General features: G+C 40.5%; 1 long non-coding RNA gene across 1 annotated transcript; it reads left to right on the top strand.

The window, feature by feature from the left end:
* The first annotated feature begins 11667 nt into the window (after positions 1-11667).
* LOC129658565 (uncharacterized) lies at positions 11668-20230 on the top strand. The gene is made up of 3 exons (XR_008717415.1): positions 11668-11987; positions 18836-18982; positions 19102-20230. It is a non-coding gene; the product is annotated as an uncharacterized LOC129658565 (long non-coding RNA).
* The last annotated feature ends 4934 nt before the right edge of the window (positions 20231-25164 follow it).

Below are 25164 nucleotides of genomic sequence, written 5' to 3'. Positions count from 1 at the left end.
TCATGTGATGCCTTAAAAGCAGAGAGAATGCTCCAGCTGGAGTCAGAAAGTTGTGGCAGAAGGGAAGTGGGAGAGATCTGAAGCATTAGAGGGCCTAACTTGCCATTCCTGGAGGACCCACATGGAGAATATGAGAAGGAGCTCAGGTAGCTTCTAGGAGCAAAGATTTGTCCCCAGCTGACAGTCAACAAGGAAATGGAGACTTCAGGCTCACAACCATAAGGAAGTGAATTCATCCAGCAGCCTGAATGAGCCAGGATGCAGATTGAGTCTCAGGGTAGGAACACAGTTTTTCCAACTCCCCAGTTCCAGCCTTGAAAGACCCAAAGCTGAGGGCTCAGCTGAACCACTCTGTGCCCAAACCACCAGCCCACACAACTGTAAAACAATACACTGGTGTTGCTTTAAGCCACTTTAATTTGTAGTCACTTGTTACAACAGTGATAGAAAACTCATATAGAACCTGGATCAGGTCAGGGTCAGAAAGCGACTTCTAAGGAAATGCAGAATTTGAGTCACCACCAAGGGTTGCCCCTCAGAGGCTATGGTGGGTGGAGCAGCACGCAGCAGCAGCAGCAGCAGCAGGAACGCACCCGTCATCATGAGACAAAACTCAAGAGCAGAGGGATTTGCACAATAACGCTCCTCTTACAGATGCTGATGGCTATAGCCAGAACTGTGACACCTCTGATACCAAGGATGAAGCATGGAAAAATGGGGAGGTGGCACACTAGCCCATAGGACTCAGCCAAAGGTCCGTATTTTGTGCAGAGGTGGCCAGGGAAACATATGTTACTGCCAAGAATAATATAGTTAATCAGCAAAGATTGATATGATGTGTCCACATCGTCACTAACAAACAAATTAAGTTGGCTTTTCTAGTATTTCTTGCTCCTGCACATATTTGGTGAATATCTTATTTAGCACTTTGCTCCACTCCTTGATACCCACTTCAAGGGATAAAAGACAAGTGTCCCAGTGATCAGAGAAATTAACCTCAAGGAGATCTGGGATTTCAGACACATTTAGACTTGATTCCAATATCAGAGCTCACATGTCTCTGTTAAAATTTACTGTCTGCCTTCACCCTGATATGTAATTTATGATAAAGCTGTCTCCTGCTCTCTCTGTACCTACCTCTTCCCCTGGTCCACAGACTGAGAGCATAATAACTTAATATTCTTATTTTATTCTATAAGGAACACCATCACCAGTACTTATAGGAAAGGAAAAAAAGAGAGCTCCATGATCTGGCTCCTGTCGATCCTGATCTGCTCTGCGGGTGGGAGAGAGGGCATGCTGAGTCATGACTTCATTCTTCCTGTGTATCGTTTTCTGCCTGAAATGTAATTCTGTCTTCCTCATCTAATTTCTACTCATTCTTCAGAATTTAACTCAAGGAAAAAAGAGAAAATTATAAAACTGAACATGAGTGGAAACAAATGAACTTAAATACATATACACATATGTGATTTTCAAAAGATGAAAATATCATGGGGAAATGAAGAATGGAAACTTAGTTTTGTTTTGTTTTGGCTTCCATAATGTTTTTTTTTTTTTTTACTTTACAATATTGTATTGGTTTTGCCATAGATCAACATGCATCCGCCACGGGTGTACACGTGTTCCCCATCCTGAACCCCCCTCCCACCTCCCTCCCCATACCATCCCTCTGGGTCATCCCAGTGCACTAGCCCCAAACTTCCTGTGTCCTGCATCGAACCTGGACTGGCGATTCGTTTCTTATATGATATTATACATGTTTCAATGCCATTCTCCCAAATCATTCCCCCCTCCCTCTCCCACAGAGTCCAAAAGACTGTTCTACACATCTGTGTCTCTTTTGCTGTCTCGCAGACAGGGTTGTTGTTACCATCTTCCTAAATTCCATATATATGCGTTAGTATATTGTATTGGTATTTTTCTTTCTGGCTTACTTCACTCTGTATAATAGGCTCCAGTTTCATCCCCTCGTTAGAACTGATTTAAATATATTCTTTTTAATGGCTGAGTAATACTCCATTGTGTATATGTACACAGCTTTCTTATCCATTCATCTGCTGATGGACATCTAGGTTGCTTCCATGTCCTGGCTATTATAAACAGTGCTGCGATGAACATTGGGGTACACATGTCTCTTTCAATTCTGGCACAAAGACAGAAATATAGATCAATGGAACAAAATAGAAAGCCCAGAGATAAACCCATGCACCTATGGACACCTTATCTTTGACAAAGGAGGCAAGAATATACAATGGAGAAAAGACAATCTCTTTAACAAGTGGTGCTGAGAAAACTGGTCAACCACTTGTAAAAGAATGAGACTAGAACACTTTCTAACACCATACACTAAAATAAACTCAAAATGGATTAAAGATCTAAACATAAGACCAGAAACTATAAAACTCTTAGAGGAGAACATAGGCAAAACACTCTCCAACATGCATCACAGCAGGATCCTCTATGACCCACCTCCCAGAATAATGGAAATAAAAGCAAAAATAAACAAATGGGATCTAATTAAAATTAAAAGCTTCTGCACAACAAAAGAAACTATAAGTAAGGTGAAAAGACAGCCTTCAGAATGGGAGAAAATAATAGCAAATGAAGCAACTGACAAACAACTAATCTCAAAAATATACAAGCAACTCCTGCAGCTCAATTCCAGAAAAATAAGTGACCCAATCAAAAAATGGGCCAAAGAACTAAATAGACATTTCTTCAAAGAAGACATACAGATGGCTAACAAACACATGAAAAGATGCTCAACATCACTCATTATCAGAGAAATGCAAATCAAAACCACAATGAGGTACCATTTCACGCCAGTCAGAATGGCTGCGATCCAAAAGTCTACAAGCAATAAATGCTGGAGAGGGTGTGAAGAAAAGGGAACCCTCTTACACTGTTGGTGGGAATGCAAACTAGTACAGCCACTATGGAGAACAGTGTGGAGATTTCTTAAAAACCTGGAAATAGAACTGCCATACGACCCAGCAATCCCACTCACTGCTGGGCATACACACCAAGGAAACCAGAATTGGAGACTTAGTTTTAAAGAAAGTAAGAGACTCTATAGTCAAGTTCAACATATCAACTTTGACTGGAACCTGGTTAAAAGTAAACAGTAACAAAAGATTTGGGGCCAACTGCATACATTTAAGTACACGGAATACTAGATATTAGGGAACTCTTATGGTTGGATGGCATCACAGACTCGATGGACATGAGTTTGTGCACGTTTCCGTAGTTGGTGATGGACAAGGAAGCCTGGCGTGCTGCAGCGCATGGGCTCACAAAGAGTCAGACACAACTGAGTGACTGAACTGAACTGAGGAAACTATTAGTTTTCTTAAGTGTGACAAATGTAGCTAAATGGAAGAGTGTCCTACTCTGAGGCACTGCAAGAAGAAGTATTTAGCAGTGAGATTTCAAAACTGGAACATACTTTCAAATAATTCAGCAAAAACAACATACATGTGTATAAAATGAGAAATATGAGCTTCCCAGGTGGTGTAGTGGTAAAGAATCTGCCTGCCAATGCAGGATTTGCAAGAGACATGGGTTGATCCCTGGATCAGGAAGATCCCCTGGAGTAGGAAACAGCAATCCACCCCAGTATTCTTGCCTCGAAAATTCCATGGACAGAGGAGCCTGGCGGGCTACAGTCCATGAGGTCACAATGAGTTGGACACGACTGGGCAAGTAAGCAGACCGAGCGAGTACACACACACACACGTGAGAAAGAGAGGAGAGCAAGTGTGATTAAAAATACAAGCAATTTTTAACCTACTTGTAGTTGTACCATCCTTTCAAATGTTCTCCATGGTTGGAATGTTTTACAATAACACATTAGGGGAAAATAAAGAATTTAGGATATAGTATTGAAGTCCATGGGGTTAAAGTTTATATAAAGTTCAAGATAACCAATGTTTGAGAAAAGGTTTAGAACAAAGGTGGAGAGGGTGACGGGAGACATTTGAAAAGGTGCTGACCTTGTACGGTAGGGATAGAAGTCAGAATAGAGAGGGTTTGGAAAGGGCAGTGTAGCCTGAGAAGCTCACTCACTCCGGAGAGTCAGAAGCAGAAAAAAGGAAATAAGTTGAATAGCTTAATCAAGTACTGGATCATTGATTTTTAGCAGAAAAGACAGTATCACAGTAATATTAAAGGGCCCTTGAAAGCGATAATGATAATAAACCATCCATCATTCTGCACTCCTGTTTATTAATATTGCCATGCTTGCTATTTTGTAGTCAAGTTTAACTATGTATTATGTCAAGTATTTTCCATATCGATAAAAGTGCATTCAAATTGCTTCATGTTTCATTATGCTTTATGTACCATGGTTCATTAAACCATAAACATTTAGGTCTCTGCCTCCTCCTTTTTTTCCTTATATAAGTAGTACTGCAAAGTATATATTTGTGTATATTCACCTTCTAGTAGATTATTTCTAACCCCCAGTGTGGCTATATGTGGAGTAAGAAAGCAAGTGAAGTTAAATGAAGTCATAAGAGCGGAGCTGCAACCCCACAGAAGTGTTCTTAGAAAAGAAACATCAGAGAGCTCGTCTTCTGCCTCACTCTCTCATTCTCTCTGTCTGTCTCTCTCTCTCTACATGTACTAAAAGCCATACAAAAAGACACCCATCTACAAGCAAGGAAGAGAACCCTCAACAAAAACCAAATTTGTCTGCAACTAAACAATGGGCACCCAGCCTCTCGAATTATGAAGAAATAAATATCTGTTGCTTAAGCCATCCAGTCTGTGGAATTTTGTTACGGCCACCTACACAGACAAATATGTCGTGCCATAAAAGTTTCAGTTCTCAAATTAACCTATAAATTGAAATCATTTCAATCAAAATGTCAATTTTTTGGAAAACTTAACTTTGGTGCCCCTACAAGCCCCTTAAAATTTAATTTGAGAAACATTCTTTTTCCCTCAAATAAATAGGAAGAAAAACACATGCTACACTATCATGCAGTAACATGCAAACTACATGGTTATAGTTAAAGAAAGGCTGGCAGGTAGTAAGTATTCGTAAAATGTTAATTATTATTTCCATCACCCTCCTTATCATTATTACTCACTTTAGGAATATTATAAATGTTTTAAACTGTATTGAGGGAGATTGGGCAAAATTTGGTTTTAAAAAAGCCATAAAAATGTAGACTAAAGGGCAAAGATGTTTACAGTAGTTTTGTTTATAATGGTATGAAACTGAAGCATTCCAAGTGTTAAATAATGAAGTGATATTAAATTATACATGTTTTATAGCATAAGCACAAAAAGGAAAATGTTTCAGCAGTGGAGTCACTGCCAGTCACTGTTTAATCAGGAAACTGGTTATACAGATGACAGAAAAACTGAGGAGGCAAAAGGGATGATGAGGCAGCACAGCGTTTAACAAGAGCAGGAAGCTGCTCACACCCCCACACCTGGACTAATGATGGGAAAGAAGCGGTGTCACTGGAACCGAAGCTGAAACCTTCCTGTGGAAGGTATGGTCCCGGGGGAACCACAGCAAGGTTCCAGGGGAGTCCGGGGCCATAGAGGAAAGGGCTGTCCCATTCTTGCTGGAACCAAGGAAGAGAGTCATGGCTGTCAAAAATAACACTCAATGCAAAGAGAAAGACAGAAAAATACCCTGGCTTTTGCTTTTCAGTCTTCCACCAGTTCCTATTTTTGGTGAATCTACCTGCAAATTACTGAGGCAATGACATCTGGGATATGTAATTCCCTGCAATTCAGAAAAAGCTAGGAAAAGATGGGGAATTAATCCAAGAGAAAACAGGAAATAAGCCAATATAACTATTCTGTGATACTTACTGGTGAGGAAAACATATCATGATATATTTTAAGGAAAGAAATGGGCTATACACATTTGTATATTTCCAAACAGACATATAGATACATACATAAATACTTAAGCATAGAAAAAATCTAGAGAACCACGCCAAGATATTAATGTTATCATCATCTGGATGATACTATTTTTGGCTGCTCTGTATTGTCTAGTTATTCTCAAGTAAATATATAGCACTAATGACTTAAAATAATAAAAGGATAATTGTGTTTCTGTGTTTAAGAGCAATTAGATTATTGGCTCCTTGAATGTTGGATACAAAGATGAGCTATCTTTATCATGTTTAGAGCCTTTATATTAGAGGAAAAAAGGGCTAAATTCATCTACCAAAATGAAATACTGCGTCTCTCTTGACATTGACCATCAGAAAAAATACTCAATGTATTTCTACTGCCACTTGCCCTTTTCTACCTCCACAAACAATTGAGATAATAAGGTATGTTACACCTGATTCCTTTTTATCTCTTTCAACAATACATTATGAATCATCTCCTTTAAGAATTCCTTTCACATTTGTTTCTTTTATTACCAAGCTAACCTCTATAATTCAGATAGTTCCATTTTATGGTTCTCATAGTTAGTAACATTTATTTTATGGCATGCATTCTCTCTCCCTCAGATTTTAATTTTGTTTCTCTTCCCTTTTGAAATACCATCCATATTATTTGAATAATATTAGAATGTAGATCTTGTTTGGGAGGATAATTCTGATGCCAACCTGAAACAGTAAAATAAGAACTCCTTACTTCTCCACCAAAAACCAGTTATCCTTCCTTTAGGCTTTTCTCAGTCAGCATCCAGTCTGAAGGTAGCACTCAAACCAATTATTTTACAAAAATACTTTAATATAAAGTAAGCTAATTAGGTTTTGTAGAACTGAACATGCAAATAAGGGAATCTGAGGGACTATACAGGTTGTAACTGCAAGTATTAGCAACTATCCTTAGGGTTGGGAGGACAAAGAGAAGGAGTTGGGATTACTAAAATGTAGATGCTTGTAAGAGGAGTCTGGATGCAGACCTCCGCAGAGAGAGCACCGCCTGCTTGGTACAGCCTTATGGAAAGCTTCCTGAGGAGCTGGGCCCTGGCGGGCTGGCCCCGTTATCCCTGAAGGGATACATGAGGCTAATTTTAGCAACAAACAGGATAGCGACTGCTACTCCCAGGGTAAACTTCCACTGCAGTAGTGCTGCTGAGAGCAAAAGGAAACAGACTTGAAGAAGCTGTCCCTTATCCTTCCAGCCGGCCACCCTCCCTCTAGCTCCCCCTTTTGGCAGAGGTAACAAGTAGCAGGCTGACAAAACAAATACGGTTTGCGAGACCTAATTAGAAGCTGAGTCCAGCCGAGTGTTCTGAAGCTGAGAGATATCAGCAGAGGCCCATTGTCACACACACCCCTGTCCAGAATGTCAGCAAATAACAGGACGCTATGCCTATTTCTGAGAGTAAAAGCAGGACTGGGGACCAAAGCAGAATAAAATAGGCTTGTAATAAAAAATGGGGGAGTTATTTAACTTCATTACTAAAATAGAAAGACAGAACCATCTTCCCCCGCACAGTCAGTGCTCAAGAGGAACAAGCTTTGTGCTTCCTGATGCTGAGAGGCCCTCGTACCTTATTATGTTTATTCAGCTCTCTGCACCTCCTGGTATTTTCTATCTCATTTCCTATTCTTCAGTTCAGTTCAGTCACTCAGTTGTGTCTGACTCTTTGCGATCCCATGAGTTGCAGCACTCCAGGCCTCCCTGTCCATCACCAACTCCCGGAGTTCACCCAAACCCATGTCCATTGAGTCGGTGGTGCCATCCAACCACCTCATCCTCTGTTGTCCCCTTCTCCTCCTGCCCTCATCTTTCCCAGCATCAGGGTCTTTTCAAATGAGTCAGCTCTTCCCATCAGGTGGCCAGAGTATTGGGGTTTCAGCTTCAACATGAGTCCTTCCAATGAACACCCAGGACTGATCTCCTTTAGGATGGACTGGTTGGATCTCCTTGCAGTCCAAGGGACTCTCAAGAGTCTTCTCCAACACCACAGTTCAAAAGCATCAATTCTTTGGCACTTAGCTTTCTTTATAGTCCAATTCTGACATCCATACATGACCACTGGAAAAACCATAGCCTTACTAGATGGACCTTTGTTGGCAAAGTAATATGTCTGCTTTTTAATATTCCTGGGCCCATTGAACCAGATAACTAGGTTGAATGTCTGAATTTGGACTTCAAGAGCCTCCCTCAGGTACAAAGTTTTGATATAATCACCCTCCAACCTTCTAAATAATATGTCCTCCCCTCTAACAATACAGCAGCCCATTGTATCAAACCCTTGTATCACATACTCCTACAGACCTGCGTTGGTCTTGAAAGTGAAAGTGAATGTTAGTTGCTCAGTCAGGTCTGACTCTTTGCAACCCCATGGACCATCGCCCGCCAGGTTCCTCTGTCCATAGAATTCTCCAGGCAAGAATACTAGAGAGAGTTGCCATTCCCTTCTCCAGGGGATCTTCCTGACCCAGACATCAAACTTGGGTCTCCTGCATTGCAGGCAGATTCTTTACCATCTGAGCCACCAGAGAAGCCTATGTTCTTCTTAGAGAGCCTTATTCATCCATGCATTCATCCATTCACTAATTTAGCAAGTGTCTGCTTATAACTTTTTGCGTTAGACATTGTTCAACACACTAGAGATACAGCAGTGATCAAAGTAGATCAAATCTCTGCTGGAACTTGCATTCCAGTGGGGGCTGAGAGGGAGAGGCAGGAACAAGGCAGATAAAGCACGAATACCTGATAGAGGTCAGGGAATAAGAAGTCCTATAAAGAACAATACCGCAGTATGAAAAGAGAGAGAAGCAGGAATCTAGAGAGTGATCAAGAAGGACTCTGAAAGTATACCAGTTGGACAGATGTGCATTTTAGGAATATCTATGAACAAAGCAATACCAGGTAGAGGGAAGAGAAGGTGTAAAGATGCTGAGGCAGAAGCGTGTCTGGCATGTTGGCAGAGAAAAGGGAAAAGGTCAGTGATGCTGGAGAGGCTCTGGTTTAGGGTCAAACATGAGGATGAGGCCGGAGAGGGAGCAGGTCACACAGGCTGTATCCACCACAGAAAGGACTCTGTAGTACACTCCAAGTGAAATGAACAGGAGAGAGAAAATACTTGATTTAAATTAAAAAAAATTCTCCTGGCAACTGTGTGGGTGATAAGTCATAGACTCGAAGAATCAGTTGATTTGAAGAGACTCCATTGTTGTATATACTGCCAAGAAATTGAAAAAAGAATACTGCCTATTAAACCACACATGGAGCTTTCTAATGAACCAGGAAAAACAGTTGTTAAAAAAGTTGTTTTAAGTTTATTCAAACATAAATTTTTTTGTGCATACAGAGAAGGAAAATCTACATGAAATTCATTAGTTGAAAAGTTTGTCTTTACATGCAGAGCTCAACCCTTCTGAAATACTTTTCAATTCAGAGTCATCAAGGAAGCTCAGATCTTCACTGGTTCCTTCGTTCATTCAACAAAGTCAACCAAGCACTTGCTCTGTGGTAAGCACTATTCTCGGCGTTGGGAGGCACTTGAAAATATGCCAGACACAATCCATGGCTTCACCAAGCTTACAGTCTAGTAGGTAACAAAAAGCAAGGAAAGGGAAGGGCAGCAAAAAGAGGAGAAAGCGACATTTCTGCAAATGTTCTATCACTATAAGACATAGTTCACAAAGGGAACTTTAATGTCAGACAAAGCTGGGATTTAAAACCGTCTCTCCATTTACTATCAAAAATGTATCTTTACATCCTTGAAACAATTATTTAATATCCCTAGTCATCAGTTTCCTTCTAATATCAACTTCATAGAGTTGTTATTAAGGTAAAATAAAATAAAATAATGTAATTCCCTTAGCTGATTATTGATTCTAATTATGGAATTAGAGCATATATATTTTTGTATTTAAATATGTCTTATATGCTTCTCAAAATAATTCATGTGCCCATGATGCCTCAGATTATTCTTGCATCTATGCTTATTCCTTCTTTCTGTAAACTTTTAGGAATCTTCCAAATATGCTACACACAATAAATTATAAAAACACATGACTATTGTGTCTTTCTACTATTATGCATTGAGTTGACATCTTGTTTCCCCTTCCCCCAACTCATAAAATCTCAGGGAAAGAATACATTTTGCCTCTAATGGTATAAAGAAAATTGTTATTATTTGCCACTCCTTTTGTTTGGCAGAGGTAAAAATTGCAGGACTGAAAAGGAAGTGATTGGAGCACAGGATCAAAGAAAGGTGCCAGATTATTGCATCTAAACAGGTTGACCGAAGTTAAAGGAAGTAGTAGGCTGGCTCCATTCAGGAGTTGCCATTGTTTTTCTCAGCTGTTGCGTAATGAACAGTTCTCTGTAGATCTGTGGAGTTCCTTGTGAAAAACCCCTTAGCCCTATAGCCGGGAGGCTGATGGCAGTCATTATAACACACTTTAGGACACTCTATTGTAATCATCATTCTAACAGAATTTAAAGTATCTGGGGTCTGGTCATCTTCCTGGCCAAATATTTAAAGCTTTGATCAGGCACTGCTTATTTCCACCTCAGAAAGCCTTATGTAGACAAAGAAAACACAACTACAACTATTTCTTTCCTTTAAACCTTAAACAATATAAATTGTTTCTTGGTTGAAGTTTTCTTGGCAGGAGCTTCTTAGAAGCAAAGCGGATAATCTATCTCCAAGATGTAGTTACAATCTCTTTCTCTTTTTAATTCTAGACCTGATTAGAGACCTCATTCACCATCTGGCTCAGCTGGGAAAATCGAAAAAAAAAAAAAAAATGGAGCTATGAATTGGAAAATATATATCTTTTTTTACATATCCTCTATTAATACATTAGCATAGTGCATGTATGATCAGCACTATTTCCATGTGAGTTAAAGAGGTACTTTGCTCCCTGCTAACCCTTTCTGTTCCAAAGCAGAAAGGGTCCTAAAAATCAGGCAGTACAACTTCAAAATAAAAGATGCCATGTTCCAATGTAGTCACCAGAGCGTAAGGTGCCCCTTCAATTTCTAAATGTTCTTAAATAAATAATAAATATGTATGTACTATTTGATTTATTCTCTTCCAAAAGATATTTTCATTGTAATGAGCAACTTGAGGCAATATGAATCTAGAGTGGTAACAAATGGTTAAATAAGCAAATAACTGAAAAACAATAAGGAGAATGAATTCTTATCCAGGCAACATAAGGTCTTTAACTACAACAGATACATGAGTGTATAATGTTTATAAATTTTCAAACATTCCAAGCAACTCATATGAATTGTCAGCATGTGTTACTTATTAAAACACATTCCATCTTTTGATTCACAAAATAAAATTAATTTTTTTCACTTGAAGTTTTAACTGATGTGGATAATCAGATGTCAACTCTGTACAGAAACTAATTTCATCCAAATTATGGATAAATCATTTTCTAAGTCAATGATGTTTATTTCTTTCAAAAGTCTTGCCTATCTCACTTTCCACACAATTCCCTTTAGGTCCCAATCTACATTACACATTAATTCCTCCATATTTTAACTTCCCAAAGGTACTGTGGAGCTGAGATGAGACAGACCCCAGTACAAGGCTCATACTTGATTTCCTTTCTCTTTTGAAAATTTCCAAATTATCCCTTAAATTTGGCAATGATGATGAGGAGGAGAAAGATGATATGTTCTATTTCCTTCACTCAGATGTCATTCAGTTGTCTCATGCTTTAGTGTTCTTATATTACCATCACTCATTACCTCACTTAATCCTTGTTCCTGCAGATTTAATCCTTTAATAGGGGTTTCACTAGATCAGCAGCCGCCAACCCCCGCAGCTCCCCTGCTGCACCGAAGCCTCAGCCTCCGCTCGCTCGGATTTCCTCCTGATTCCACCTCTCCTGACCCGGATCTCTCACCGTTCAGTGGAAGGTGGCTCCTCCCATGCCCCTCCTCGAGGAGGTGAGTCAGCAATATTGGCCTGGAGCTACTCCACGTTCAAGGTCAAGAGGGGCGACCTCGTCCAAGGTAAGGAGCAAAGGCTGAGCTTTGCTGGAGCAGCCGTGAAGAGATACCCCACGTCCAAGGTAAGAGAAACCCAAGTAAGATAGTAGGTGTTGCGAGAGAGCATCAGAGGGCAGACACACTGAAACCATAATCAAGAAAACTAGCCAATCTGATCACATCAGACCACAGCCTTGTCTAACTCAATGAAACTAAGCCATTCTGTCAGAGAGATCTGACAGAATGTGGTCCACTGGAGAAGGGAATGGCAAACCACTTCAGTATTCTTGCCTTGAGAACCCCATGAACAGTATGAAAAGGCAAAATGATAGGATACTGAAATAGGAACTCCCCAGGTCGGTAGGTGCCCAATATGCTACAGGAAATCAGTGGAGAAATAACTCCAGAAAGAATGACGGGATGGAGCCAAAGCAAAAACAATACACAGTTGTGGATGTGACTGGTGATAGAAGCAAGGTCCGATGCTGTAAAGAGCAATATTGCATAGGAACCTGGAATGTTAGGTCCATGAATCAAGGCAAATTTGGAGCAGTCAAACAGGAGATGGCAAGAGTGAACGTCGACATTCTAGGAATCAGTGAACTAAAATGGACTGGAATGGGTGAATTTAACTCAGATAACCATTATATCTACTACTGTGGGCAGGAATCCCTTAGAAGAATTGGAGTAGCCATCATGGTCAACAACAGAGTCCGAAAGGCAGTACTTGGATGCAATCTCAAAAGTGACAGAATGATCTTTGTTCGTTTCCAAGGCAAATCATTCAATATCACAGTGATTCAAGCCTATGCTCCAACCAGTAACGCTGAAGAAGCTGCAGTTGAACGGTTCTATGAAGACCTACAAGACCTTTTAGAACTAACACCCAAAAAAGATATCCTTTTCATTATAGGGGACTGGAATGCAAAAGTAGGAAGTCAAGAAACACCTGGAGTAACAGGCAAATTTGGCCTTGGAATATGGAATGAAGCAGGGCAAAGGCTAATAGAGTTTTGCCAAGAGAACGCACTGGTCATAGCAAACACCCTCTTCCAACAACACAGGAGAAGATTCTATACATGGACATCACCAGATGGTCAACACTGAAATCAGATTTATTATATTCTTTGCAGCCAAAGATGGAGAAGCTCTATATAGTCAGCAAAAACAAGACTGGGTGCTGACTGTGGCTCAGATCATGAACTCCTTATTACCAAATTCAGATTTAAATTGAAGAAAGTTGGGAAAACCACTAGACCATTCAGGTATGACCTAAATCAAGTCCCTTATGATTATACAGTGAAAGTGAGAATCAGATTTAAGGGACTAGATCTGCTAGACAGAGTGCCTGATGAACTATGGACGGAGGTTCATGACATTGTACAGGAGACAGGGATCAAGACCATCTCCATGGAGAAGAAATGCAAAAAAAGCAAAATGGCTGTCTAAGGAGGCCTTACAAATAGCTGTGAAAAGAAGAAAAGTGAAAAGCAGAGGAGAAAAGGAAAGATATAAGCATCTGAATTCAGAGTTCCAAAGAATAGCAAGGAGAGATAAGAAAGCCTTCCTCAGCGATCAATACAAAGAAATAGAGGAAAACAACAGAATGGGAAAGACTAGAGATCTCTTCAAGAAAATTAGAGATACCAAGGGAACATTTCATGCAAAGATGGGCTCGATAAAGGACAGAAATGGTATGGACCTAACAGAAGCAGAAGATAATAAGAAGAGGTGGCAAGAATACACAGAAGAACTGTACAAAAAAGATCTTCATGACCCAGATAATCACGATGGTGTGATCACTCACCTAGAGCCAGACATCCTGGAATGTGAAGTCAAGTGGGCCTTAGGAAGCATCACTATGAACAAAGCTAGTAGAGGTGATGGAATTCCAGTTGAGCTATTTCAAATCCTAAAAGATGATGCTGTGAAAGTGCTGCATTCAATATGCCAGCAAATTTGGAAAATGCAACAGTGGCCACAGGACTGGAAAAGGTCAGTTTTCATTCCAATCCCAAAGAAAGGCAATGCCAAAGAATGCTCAAACTACCGCACAATTGCACTCATCTCACACACTAGTAAAGTAATGTTCAAAATTCTCCAAGCCAGGCTTCAGCAATACATGAACTATAAACTTCCAGATGTTCAAGCTGGTTTTAGAAAGGGCAGAGGAACCAGAGATCAAATTGCCAACATCTGCTGGATCATCGAAAAAGCAAGAGAATTCCAGAAAAACATCTATTTCTGCTTTATTGACTATGCCAAAGCCTTTGACTATGTGGATCACAATCAACTGTGGAAAATTCTGAAAGAGATGGGAATACCAGACCACCTGATCTGCCTCTTGAGAAACCTATATGCAGGTCAGGAAGCAACAGTTAGAACTGGACATGGAACAACGGACTGGTTCCAAATAGGAAAAGGAGTACGTCAAGGCTGTATATTGTCACCCTGCTTGTTTAACTTATATGCAAAATATATTATGAGAAACACTGGGCTGGAAGAAGCACAAGCTGGAATCAAGATTGCCAGGAGAAATATCAGTAACCTCAGATATGCAGATGACACCACCCTTATGCCAGAAAGTGAAGAGGAACTGAAAAGCCTCTTGAGGAAAGTGAAAGAGGAGAGTGAAAAAGTTGGCTTAAAGCTCAACATTCAGAAAACGAAGATCATGGCATCTGGTCCCATCGCTTCATGGCAAATAGATGGGGAAACAATGGCTGACTTTATTTTGAGGGCCCCAAAATCACCACAGATGGTGATGGCAGCCATGAAATTAAAAGACGCTTACTCCTTGGAGGGAAAGTTATGACCAACCTAGATAGCATATTCAATAGCAGAGATATTACTTTGCCAACAAAGGTCCATCTAGTCAAGGCTATGGTTTTTCCAGTGGTCAAGTATGGATGTGAGTTGGACTGTGAAGAAAGCTGAGCATCGAAGAATTGATGCTTTTGAACTGCGGTGTTGGAGAAGACTCCTGAGAGTCCCTTGGACTGCGAGGAGATCCAACCAGTGCATCCTAAAGGAGACCAGTCTTGGATGTTCATTGGAAGGACTGATGCAGTGGCTGAAATTCCAATACTTTGGCCACCTCATGAGAAGAGTTGACTCATTGGAAAATACCCTGATGCTAGGAAGGATTGGGGGCAGTAGGAGAAGGGGATGACAGAGGATGAGATGGCTGGATGGCATCACCAACTCGATGCATATGAGTTTGGGTGAACTCCAGGAGTTGGTGATGGACAGGGAGGCCTGGCGTGCTGGGATTCATGGGGTCGCAAAGAGTCGGACACGACTAAGTGACTGAACTGAACTGAACTGAACTGAGGTAGAATCGGCTTGGAGATCTGAATTCCAAAGGGCTTGCACTACACTTTTGGTCTGAAACTCAGAGAGAAGACAGCCATGCAAAGCGCCTCACATCAAGACAGGTAGACTGCTCTGGATTAGTAAGAGCAGAGTGAGGCCGACCTATCTCAGACCTTCGAAGAGGTCTTTAAAAGTTCCCAACCTTCTCTAGAAGAGGCCCAGAAGATAACTGAGAATTAGAAGCTGGTGTGCCATCAGGGATTCACAAGCCCATAGTAGAGACAAAGTGATGACATCAGAGAAATGGGAAGAAAAAGTAGAAAGAAAATTCAGGGATTGAGTTTAAAATGAGTTATGTGAAAATGAAAAGATTGGGTAAACAAAGGGTTTTTTTCTACTATAGAACAGAAATGGTGTTTTATGAACTAAGGGTGATTTCTACAATAGTTTCAGTTTTCCCATCTGAGTTGGTATTATAAAATTTACAGTTGTAGCAGACAATTTGAGATTCCTAGAACACAATGTGTTAGCACTCATTTACCTTAGCTAACAACAATTTTCCCAGAGTCACCAACAGCAGGCTGACCCCCCATCACTTCTGACTGATTTTTCTGGATCAGGGGACTACTGATTTGTGTTTTCATCTGACCTGGGGGAAAGATCCAAGCTGAGGATCCCCAGGTGCATAAATCCCACATGTTAAAAAATTTTAAGCCTGGATTTTATTTCACAATTGCAAAAAGGAGGCACAAGCCCACCAAATGAAAATGACTTGATCAACATTTTCCACCTGTCATCACAGAGCACATCCATGGTCAAGAATGGACCTTGTTCCCAAGAAGCATCAGACAACTAGGTTTGCCATCCCCCAGGTTCCTAGGGGAAGGCAATGGCAACCCACTCCAGCACTCTTGCCTGGAAAATCCCATGGACGGAGGAGCCTGGTGGGCTGCAGTCCATGGGGTCGCTAGGAGTCGGACACGACGGAATGACTTCACTTTCACCTTTCACTTTCATGCATTGGAGAAGGCAATGGCAACCCACTCCAGTGTTCTTGCCTGGAGAATCCCAGGGACGGGGGAGCCTGGTGGGCTGCCGTCTATGGGGTCGCACAGAGTCAGACACGACTGAAGCGACTTAGCAGCAGCAGCAGCAGCAGGTTCCTAGGGGGACCTGCCTGTTGTGAGTGACACTTCATGGTTGATAAATAGGCTTCTTGGTTCACTGTGAATGATTTTTTATGCTAGTTAATGTTCTAAAGAACCCAGAAAAAGAACATTTAAATTACAGGCTACATCAGCTACAACATCAGAGTTTATAGCATCCACTTATACCACTACAGAATATTAGAATGATTGCAGATGTGGTATCAGACTACCTGAGACAAATTCTAGTTCCATAACCTGCTGGGCATATTACTGTTTCCTCAATTTCCTTGTTTGTGAAATGTGAAAGCAAAAATCTATCTCAGCATATTTTTCTGAAGAATGAAAGAAGTAACACATATAAAGCACTCAATTTCACTGACTCATAAAAGAAATGTAACAAATATCAGTTTCTTTTTCACCTTTCTCTTGTTATTTCATGCTCTAAATTTTACATTACTCTGAGTTTAAAAACAATGTGTTTATGTTAAGGTTTAACAACCATGGTGACTTCATCCTTTACTCAGTCTAATTAATTTCAGCATTGACTGTATCCTGTAGCCACTGTAGATAGTAACAGGGCCACTAAACATGAAACTCTCAGGTATCCACCTGAAATCCACTGAAACAGCTAGAGATGGCTGCACTGATCCTTATTCAACAGATGTTCACCCTGCACCAAATGTGTGCTGATCTCACCCACAAGGCCAGAGAGCAGGAAGCGGGATAATGACACACTCTGTAACACGTGGCAGAGATAAAACAGAGTGATATGGGACTAAGATGAAAGAGATCAAACTCCAAACCAAGATCTTGAAGCAAGGGGAACTGTATATCAGACTGTTTCTGTAATTCAGATGAGGGAATGATGGTGGCCTGAAGTAAGATTAGAATGTTGGAGATGAAATAGATATTCCAAAAAAAGCACTGAAGAGGAGCACAGGCAGACTTTGACCATCAAGCAGATGTAAATAGCAGGTGGAAAAGTGGGGGTAGACATGACCACATGACAGAGTCTATTAATTCCAGTCGAGAGCCTGCGTGGGAGGGACACTTATCTGGGTGACTTGGGAGATACAAAGAGGAGAAAGGCACATTCCTGCCTCCTAGAAAATGTGTAATATACTTAAGGAAATAAGATATAACACCCTTTTCCATTATCCCCTAATTTATTATTTTATTTTTTTAAAGAGCCCTATTCAATAAAAAAAAAAAAAAGCAGTGAAAATGAATAAGCATAGGGCATCGGGGAAGAAGCTTTGAGGAAAATCCCAGTGAAAGCGCCACATAATTATTTTAGTTTTACAGAAAGAGTGGGTAAAAAGAACAGGTTGTGTCATTTATTTTTGAGCCAGGTACCCCAAAGCCCAAGTGTCCCTAGTTTGATTTCTACAAAGAGGAAGGGAAATTGTAGTATCTGAAAGCATTTCTTTGAAAATTACTCTTTGAGAATTATATTGAGTCAAACATTTTCATTTAAAACTCATATTGCTTAAAATTACATATCTTTTGATATTTATATATGTGTATGTATATATATAAGAAATTATCCTATCAATGCCCCAAAGAAAGTAAGAGAAATTTGCTGTTAGGTGTCAGTATGGGCCCTACATTTCTGATCTAGAAAAAAAAAACAAGTGTGACGATGCTTCCCTAAACCCCCAGTCACACCCCACAATCTCCTTGCCATATCTGAATGGCCCATAATTTAAGTTGTGGGCAAACTCTTCCTTTACTCTTCTTCATCACCAGGTCTGCTTTGCCCATGCCACCTCTGGGACCCTAATTCTGTCCACCATTTTCAGACAGAGAGGCCAAATCCACTGTAGATCATATTTATATTATAGTTGATGGGGAGTAAAGGAAAAAGGCAACCTGAATAACTTCACTGCTACTGCTCCAGTTTCTGTTTCACTGTGGATTCATCATCAATCATGGTCTCACTCAGAATAGCTGCTCCAGAGAGCATCGCAAGAAAGAGTGTAGGCGGGTTCCTAAAATCGAATTCATAGATCTAAAGCCAAGACTGCTATAACAAAGTCAGGAAAGAAAGGGGAAGTTGGAGAAGGCAGATCAAGCAGGAGTAAGCACCAGAGTATAGGATGGAGGTGTGAGTTCTGAGAATGTAAGTTTGAGATGAAGTTAGAAAAAGTCACTGGAGAGCACATTGAGCCAGGTAGGAGGCAGTAAGCAGGTAATAAGGAAGCCTTAAGGGCTGTTTCCATAATTCCCTCTCCAGTCAAACACACATGGGCACTGCTATCTTGCCTTCCGAATCACTGGGATGGTACACTGACTATGGCATTTACCTTGGGGAGATGTTTTTTGAAACTAGGATAATAACTCTGGTTCTCAGATAACCAGATGTCAGCATATAGAGAACAGGAATCTTGTTATTCTAAACTTATTCCTCAGGCAAGATAAAATTCTAGCTCACTATAACCTTCTCTCTCTGATTTTGTACTAACCAGGGAGATAACAACTAACCAAGACTTCCCCAGATACACCCCACATCCAGCTAACAGCTGACTTCACCACCTCGCTTGCTAGAAACTGGAGCATCAATCTGATCCCTTTCTTATACGGTCCAGAGGGTATTGTTGCCAAGAGACATTTTGGTATTGTTTCATTAGCTCTGCAGAAACTCTGTAACTGGCTGGACTTACTGAGATCAGGGACTGTTCATTGCCTTGTCACCCTACCTTAAGAATTTTAATTTCTCTTTTCTCTGCCTTAGATACATTCCATAGATCAAATGGCTGATGCATTCTCCGAAACAGTGAAAAATGAAGACATTCTTGGGGAGGCCTAGGTGGTCTCTTGAATCAGACAAAACCTCCTCTTTAGCTGACATACCCAGGAGACCTGATATCATCCTGCGTTAGAGCAATGAATTTTCCCTTATTTGAGTGACAGGAGATTGGGTTTACTAATTTCATTTTCAACAAAGTCACCTCAACATTGTTATTTCTAAGATTTCTTTACAGCATTCTCATTTAAAATAGAGTTTAGTGTAACAATATGGAGCATGATGTTATGATTCTGATACAAATTTGTCATCTAAGTGTGAAGAGACAAGAAGAAAAGCTGGCAATTCAGATAAGAAAAAATAATTGACTGAGAAGCTCTTATACTTGAGAAAGATATAAAAGTAGAAATTGAAATCATTGACATGAAGTGTGGACTTTGAAAAACCTTTTCTCTGAAACTGAAATTACCCAGATATGCCTGGCATTATTCCATCCAAAGTCACAGCGCATTTAGTTTGACATTATTTGTAGGAATACTCACGTTGGATCCCTGACCCACCATGCAGGATATTCAATTACCCTGGGTTTGCCATGCCATGAGGAAGCTCAAGCTTGGAAAGACTATGTGTAGGCACTCAGGTCAACAGTCTCCACTAAGTTCAGGATGGAGACATCTCAGCTCAAGTGCCAAAATATGAGTTTAAAGTTCTCAAAAATATTCTAACCTGCTGTCATTTAAATTACCTAGTTTTCAAGTTCTCCTATGGAGGCCCCAGACATCATGGAGTAATGACAAATGATTTCTGCAGTGTCCTGTCCAAATTCTTGATTCACAGAGTCTGTAAGCCCAATAAAATAGTTGTTGATTTGTGCCAGTAAGTTTTTCAGTGGTTTGTTACACAACAATATGCAATCAGAACATCTCCAGACTTTTGCTACTGCTGCTGCCAGACTTTTAGGCAAGAACAAATTATGGGATTAAACACATTTACGAACTGCTGTTCCATATTGTTATGCTTTTGACTATGCTTAGTGTTTGATACATATAATGCATTCCAAACACAAAAATCAAGTAAACTAGGATGACAGCAGCTCAAGAAATCTCTATGTATAATCTAAGTTTGAATTACAGCAGAATATGCATCAAAATGGACCACAAACCTCCTTTATAAGAACCTTCTAATTAAACTTCTCAAGAAAATGCCTTAGTGTAATGATTTTCAGACTTTGATATGCCAGAATCACCTGAGAAACTTGATTAAAATACAGAGGCCCAGGTTTTTACCTATTAATAGTTAATACTTGCACCGACCATTAATATTTAATGTGTCTGTATCTCTATTCTTCATTAGGTCTCCAGGTGATTCTGAAGCATATTAATGGTTGAGAATCACTGACACAGTGTTATGGAAAGTACATGAAGTGCAGAATGTAGGTCAGATGGCAACATTCTTCCTGCCTCTCTACCCACTGCATGTAGGAAAAATCTGAGGAAAGGTTTAGTTGAAGGCTGAGTACCCATTTTCCACATTTCTCACAGTTGCTGACGAGTGTCTTAACTGCAGTGCCCTCTCCCTCTGATATGAGTGGAAACCACATGCTCACGCACACATGACCAGCGTGAAGGTCATGCAGCCTCGCCATGAACTCACGTCGCAGGCGAAATAAGAACCGATTTACTTGCCAAACAAGTGTGTAGGGGTGAGTTATCTATGGTCAACAGACAGAAAACCTCAGGCACAACTGCTTTGCTTAACTCAGTACTTCTCAACCTTGACAGCACACTAGAATCACCTGGAGAACGTTTAAAACTCCCCATTGCCTGAGCTGTACCCCAGGGTGTTTACAGCAAAATCTGGTGGTTGATCACAGGTAGTGATTATGTATAAGGCTCACCAGGTGATTCAAAGTCAATACAAAGTTGAAAACCACTAACACAAATTCTCACAAATGAGGTTGATTCATCCTGAATTAAGAGAAAAATCTGTAACTCCAATGATACTTTTTCTATTATGATACTCTTTTAATTTGGTATCACATTAAATAGTTTAGAATATGAGAGAATGTGCAGAAAGAAAAGTCCCAGAGATCTGACTTTCTGAATTTCTGCCCTTTCCTTGTGGTCCTCAGTCTACATGACACATAGTTAATGTAAATGTGCTGTTTTCAGTAAGAAAGCATCTGTCACGCCAATATATGGAAATGGAAAGGCTGTATAGACTACCTCCCTTTCTAAGAGGATAAGGCAATAAACAACAATAACACATTAGAACCCAGATATATAATGAAGTCTTTAAACTCAATAAAAAGACAAATAACAATTTTAATATGGGCAAAGATTTGCACCAGAGAAGGTATACAAATGACTGATAAGAACATGAAAAGACATTCAATCACTTCTTGGGAAACAGATGGGGAAACAGTGGAAACAGTGTCAGACTTTGTTTTTTGGGGCTCCAAAATCACTGCAGATGGTGACTGCAGCCATGAAATTAAAAGACGCTTACTCCTTGGAAGGAAAGTTATGACCAACCTAGATAGCATATTCAAAAGCAGAGACATTACTTTGCCAACAAAGGTCTGTCTAGTCAAGGCTATGGTTTTTCCAGTTGTCAGGTATGGATGTGAGAGTTGGACTGTGAAGAAGGCTGAGTGCCGAAGAATTGATGGTTTTGAACTATGGTGTTGGAGAAGACTCTTGAGAGTCCCTTGGACTGCAGGGAGATCCAACCAGTCCATCCTAAAGATCAGTCCTGTGTGTTCATTGGAAGGACTGATGCTAAAGCTGAAACTCCAGTACTTTGGCCACCTCATGTGAAGAGTTGACTCACTGGAAAAGACGCTGATGCTGGGAGGGATTGGGAGCAGGAGGAGAAGGGGATGACAGAGAATGAGATGGATGGATGGCATCACTGACTCGATGGACATGAGTTTGAGTAAACTCCGGGAGTTGGTGATAGACAGGGAGGCCTGGTGTGCTGTGATTCATGGGGTTGCAAAGAGTCAGACACGACTGAGTGACTGAACTGAACTGAACTGAACTATTAGGAAAATGAAATCAAAACCACATAAGATACCAGTTTATATCAAATACATGGCTATTGTCAGAAGGACATATAACAATAAGCAGAGGAGATGATGTGAAGAAACTAGATCCTCATACATTGCTGGCGGGACAGCTATAAAATTGGTATGCCCAGTTTGGTTCAGTTCAGTTCAGTTGCTCAGTTGTGTCCAACTCTTTGCGACCCCATGAACTGCAGCACGCCAGGCCTCCCTGTCCATCACCAACTCCCGGAGTTCACTCAAACTCACATCCATGGAATCCGTGATGCCATCCAGCCATCTCATCTTCTGTTGTCCCCTTTTCCTCCTGCCCCCAATCCCTCCCAGCATCAGAGTCTTTTCCAATGAGTCAACTCTTCGCATGAGGTGGCCAAAGTACTGGAGTTTCACCTTTAGCATCAGTCCTTCCAAAGAACACCCAGGACTGATCTTCTTTAGGATGGACTGGTTGGATCTCCTTGCAGTCCAAGGGACTCTCAAGAGTCTTCTCCAACACCACAGTTCAAAAGCATCAATTCTTCGATGCTCAGCTTTCTTCACAGTCCAACTCTCACATCCATACATGACCACAGGAAAAACCATAGCCTTGACTAGACGGACTTTGTTGGCAAAGTAATGTCTCTGCTTTTGAATATGCTATCTAGGTTGGTCATAACTTTCCTTCCAAGGAGTAAGCATCTTTTAATTTCATGGCTGCAATGCCCAGTTTGGTAGTTCCTTAGAAATTAAACATTCCACAACTAAGTGAGATTTTATTTCATGTATGCCAGGCTTGTTCAATATTCTAAAATCAATTAATGTGATCCATTACATCAACATGCTAAAAACAAATTCCACACAATCATATCAATAGATGCAGAAAAGACATTTGGTAAAAATCTAACACCTATTCATTATTAAAAACTTTCTGCAAGCTAAGATAGAGGGGAACTTCCTCAAGTTGATAAACTGTAACAGTGTTGTACTCAGTTGTATTTGACTTTTTGTGACCCATGGACTGTATCTGGCCAGGCTCCTCTGTCCATGGAATTTTCCAGGCCAAGAATACTGGAGTGGGATGCCATTTCCCACTCCAGGGGATCTTCCCAACCCAGGGATTGAATGTGTGTCTCTGACATCTGCTTTGACAGGGAGATTCTTTACTCCTATGCCACCTGCAAAGCCAAGTTGATAAAGAAGATTTACAAAAATCTGTAGCTGACATCATAGTAAAAGGTGAGAAACAAAGCTTTCTGAGTAAGACCAGGAAGAAGGCAAGGATGTCTTCTCTCGTGATTCTTTGCAGCATGTTTCTGTAAGTCCTAGCTAGCATAAGATAAGGCAAGAAAAGAAGATTTATATAGATTGGGAATGAAGAAATAAAACCACCTCTGTTCACAGATGATATATTGTCTATGTATGTAGAGAATCTATAGACCAAAAAACAAGAAAGGGGAAAAAATCCTCCTGTAACAAATAAGCCTGTATGGCAAGGTTGCAAGATAAAAGGCTAGTAGGTTACTATACAAAAGTCATTTGCTTTCCTATGCACCAGCAATAAGTGGCATTTGAAATTTAAAACTTAAAACCATTTACATTAGCCTGCCCCCCACCGATTATATACTTAGGTACTAATCTAGGAAAATATACACAAGATGTATAAGAGTATGGTGATGACTCTTTAGATAAAAAAATCAAAGATATAATTCAGGAAAAAATTATGAATAATCTGGACTTCATTAAAATTAAAATTTTCTGCTCTGCAAAATACACTGTCAAGGCAACACAAAGACAAGTCACAGACTGGCAGGAAATATTTGCAAAAATCACCTCAGAAAAAGGACTGTTATCCAAAATATACAGAGAACTCTTCATTTGAAAAAAATGAGTCTAAGATTTTATCAGACACTTCACTAGAAAGACATATGGATGGCAAATAAACATGGAAAAATGCTTTACATCATATGTCATCAAGGAAATGCAAATTAAAGCAGTGAGATACAAAAAGGTGTGTGGACACACACAATGCACCTATACAGTGGCCCCAATCTGGACCACTGACAACTCCAAGTGCCGGTCAGGACGTGCGGGGACAGAAACCCTCACTCATTGCTAGCGGGAATGCAAAATGGTACAGCCACTTTGGAAGACAGTTTGCTAGCGTCTTAACAAACTAAACACACTCCTCCCATGTGATCCAGGATCACTGGTATTTACCTAAAGAAATTAAAAACTCATGTCACACAAAAATCTGCACACATGTTTAGAGCAGCTTTATTCATAACTGCCCAAACTTGAAAGCAATCAAGATGTTCCTCAGTAGGTGAATGGATAAATAAATTGTGGTATAATCAGACAATGAAATATTTTCAGCACTAAAAAAATGAGCTATCAAGCTATGAAAAGGTATCAAATTATGTTTAGTTCAGTCACTCAGTAGTGTCCAACTCTTTGCAACCCCATGAATCGCAGCACGCCACGCCTCCCTGTCCATCACCAACTCCCGGAGTTCACCCAGACTCACGTCCATCGAGTCAGTGATGCCATCCAGCCATCTCATCCTCTGTAGTCCCCATCTCCTCTTGCCCCCAATCCCTCCCAGCATCAGAGTCTTTTCCAATGAGTCAACTCTTTGCATGAGGTGGCCAAAGTACTGGAGTTTCAGCTTTAGCATCATTCCTTCCAAAGAAATCCCAGGGCTGATCTCCTTCAGAATGGACTGGTTGGATCTCCTGGCAGTTCAAGGGACTCTCAAGAGTCTTCTCCAACACCACAGTTCAAAAGCATCAATTCTTTGGCGCTCAGCCTTCTTCACAGTCCAACTCTCACATCCATACATGACCACAGGAAAAACCATAGCCTTGACTAGATGGACCTTTGTTGGCAAAGTAATGTCTCTGCTTTTGAATATGCTATCTAGGTTGGTCATAACTTTCCTTCCAAGGAGTAAGCGTCTTTTAATTTCATGGCTGCAGTCACCATCTGCAGTGATTTTGGAGCCCCAA

The sequence above is a fragment of the Bubalus kerabau genome, chromosome 8 (assembly GCF_029407905.1).
Source record: "Bubalus kerabau isolate K-KA32 ecotype Philippines breed swamp buffalo chromosome 8, PCC_UOA_SB_1v2, whole genome shotgun sequence".
Lineage (NCBI taxonomy): Eukaryota > Metazoa > Chordata > Mammalia > Artiodactyla > Bovidae > Bubalus > Bubalus kerabau.
The sequence above is the reverse complement of the archived record's forward strand: the minus strand, read 5'-3'. Positions and strand labels throughout refer to the sequence as shown.